This window comes from Mesoplodon densirostris, chromosome 9 (assembly GCF_025265405.1).
Source record: "Mesoplodon densirostris isolate mMesDen1 chromosome 9, mMesDen1 primary haplotype, whole genome shotgun sequence".
Classification (NCBI taxonomy): Eukaryota; Metazoa; Chordata; class Mammalia; order Artiodactyla; family Ziphiidae; genus Mesoplodon; species Mesoplodon densirostris.
The window spans coordinates 8,407,938-8,410,946 of NC_082669.1; the positions used below are offsets into that span (position 1 = coordinate 8,407,938).

Genomic DNA, 3,009 nt, shown 5'->3' on the forward strand with positions numbered 1-3,009 from the left:
ATTGTCACCACATAAATATGCTGTTGAATTTATTAGTTTCAGCATGTTTCTAATATTTAATGATTTCTTTGATTTTCTTTTAAAATTTTACTTTTCAGATATGTAAAAATTAAAGAATCTTGAAGTCAACACTGTGTAGCAAAATATTTTCAGAAAAGTCACACTTTCACCCGGGTCCATTCTACCTTTTTCTTCCTAAAACTTGACTTACTACTTTATAACTTATATCTTTTATTTCCAGAGTTGAAAATACATGCTCTCCTCTGCCCTTTTACCCCCATCCTCTGTCGACTCCGGAGTTAGAGAAGGTGATGCTGTATACAAATTTCTATTCTTTTTTTTTTGTTGTTGTTGCATTGGGTCTTCATTGCTTCGTGCGGGCTTTCTCAAGTTGCGGCTAGCGGGGGCTACTCTTCCTTGCAGTGCGTGGGCTTCTCATTGCGGTGGCTTCTCTTGTTGCAGAGCACGGGCTCTAAGCATGTAGGCTTCAGTAGTTGTGGCACATGGGCTCAGTAGGTGTGGCACACAGGCTTAATTGCTCCATGGCCTGTGGGATCTTCCCAGACCAGGGCTTGAACCCATGTCCCCTGTATTGACAGGCAGATTCTTAACCACTGCATTAATGTAACAAAATCTTCTAGTGATGAACTCACATCAGAGGGCCTTCGTATCCTTCTTACAGATGCACAGTATACCACAGTGTGGATCTATTCACACAACAGCCTTTGTATTTATGGATATTTTATGTGTTTCCAATTTTTGCTATTATAAACATAGTTGCAATGGAAACATTTCTGCCCCATATGCCTCATTATAATTTCTAGGAATAGGATTGATAAACTCAGAGGTAAATGTGTATGCCATTTTTTTCCAGATATTTCCAATTTCTTCTTAATGGAGATGTATAATTTTACATTCCTACCAGGAATATATGATACCTACATTTTATACATAGGCTAAGTATATGCTGTCATACTTTTGCATTTTTGCCAGTTAATAGATGACAAATATCTCAAGGTAATTTTAACTTGAATTTCTTCTACAATAACTGAGTTTGAAAAATGTTCTGTGTTTTTTTTTTTTTTTTTTTTTTTTTTTTTTTTTTTTTTTTCCCTGTGTCCCGGCGCTTGAGGATAGAACCCGCGGAATGGAAGCCGCCGGTACCGAAGACATGACGCCGAGGGGGCCGGAGCCCTTTCCCTCTACCTCCGTACATTACGCGGACCGGGACCGCACGCCCGATCCCCGCCAAGAAAAGGAGGGTTGTTCTGTGTTTTAAAGACAGTTATTTTAACTTTTAGTTTGAAATATTATTATGGTTTTACAGAAGAGTTGCAAAGAAAGTACAGAGTGTTTAAATATGCCTTTCATCCAGTTTCCCTTTGTGTTAATATCTTACACAATGGACGTTTATTCATCAAAACTCAGATATTAAACAAATACTATTACATAAATGACAGACTTTATTCGGATCTCACAGTTTTCCCCCTGAAGTCCTTTTCCTGCTCCAGGATCCCTCCCAAGACACAGGTTGCTTTGAGCATTCATGTCTCTTCCGTCTCCTCCAACTGCACAGTCTTCCAGACTTTCCTTAATTTTCATCACTTTGACACTTTGGAAGCAAACTGCTCAGGTCTTTTGCCAAATGTCCCCATCTGGTGCTGTCTCATGGTTACCCTGGGATAAGGGGGAGACTGCTTATGGTTTGTTTCCATTGTTTGAAAAATATCCATGTTTTTAACTGTATTCTTCCTAAGCACATTTGTTACGATGTCATATCAAATCTATTTTTTTAAATATGTCATCTTCTTTATTTAGATTAAATCCAGGCAACAGATCCTCCCCAGCCCCTCTTTCCTTTACATGGTGTACAATTTTGGTTTAGTTTTACATGAATTGCATAGAAAATTGAATAGAATTTGAAACATTTTATTCAAGTTCCACTACTTGCTAGTTTGAATGTTCCAGAGACAGAACATGAGAATGACCAGCTGTGTCATACTAGGTGGCCCCCATGTCTCCAACTTAAAGCCCCCAGTTCACAAAATGTGTCTCCCAGGCTTGGAATCAGCAATAAGATTTCTTTACCTTTCCAGGTCTTTGAAGTGGTTACTTCTCATGTCCTTTTCACCCACAGCTTCCTTCCAAGGCAGATTCTTACCTGTTGTTCATATGTAGGTTTAGAGGTCAGTGAATACCATTATTTTTTTTTTTGCAGAAATGTGTATTGATGAGAATATTTATTTTATTGGGGCTCATAATTTTAATCAGATTCACAACATATCTGTGGTTTCAAAAAATTAAGCACACCAATCAAGAAAAAAAAAAAAAAAGACCTGATTCAAACCTTTTTTAAGGCAAACTGCAATTTCCTTTAATAACATTGTGGCAAGGGATGGAAAAATCAACATTTAGGCATTGACCAGCTACAGGATCTTGCCTTTAGTCTCTGACATCTCTCCACAGTTAAGGCAGCCCTCTGCCACTGCCTTCACTGATATGGCCCTTGGGTGACCACAGCAAGAAAGACAACAAAGACCAGATCACACTGAACTCCAGTGGCAAACACAATGCAAACAAACATAACAGTGTCACATAATTAGGTGATCTTGTTTAGAAACCATGTCCAACCACCTCCAGCCTGTATTCTATATAAGGTTTGTCCCTGTCACTGTTTGTTTCTCTGTTTTAAATTTTTCTGTCACTTAAGAGTAGTTACAAGCATTTCAGTTCCCCCTGGTGTATGAAAGGGAAGCTCCCTATGAGACATCCCAGCAGGGCTCTCTTGGGGCATCTGGGGTCCCCCGATGTGAATGCTGACCGTGGATGTGTCCTCTCCAGGGACTGACTCTGGGAATGAGCTGCCTCTACCTTTGTTTTTCTTTAGTTCTTAACTCTCTCACTCACCATCCCCTTGAAATTGTGCTTCTTTCCTTTACATCCCCCATAATGCTTTTCTTTATGATTTTCTTCCAGGCTCATTCTTCAAATCTGCAAAACTGCCTTCAG

General features: G+C 39.2%; 1 non-coding gene across 1 annotated transcript; it reads right to left on the reverse strand.

The window, feature by feature from the left end:
• Positions 1–1,113: 1,113 nt before the first annotated feature.
• LOC132496559 (small nucleolar RNA SNORA57) lies at positions 1,114–1,262 on the reverse strand. The gene has a single exon (XR_009533454.1). It is a non-coding gene; the product is annotated as a small nucleolar RNA SNORA57 (small nucleolar RNA).
• Between the last annotated feature and the right edge of the window lie 1,747 nt (positions 1,263–3,009).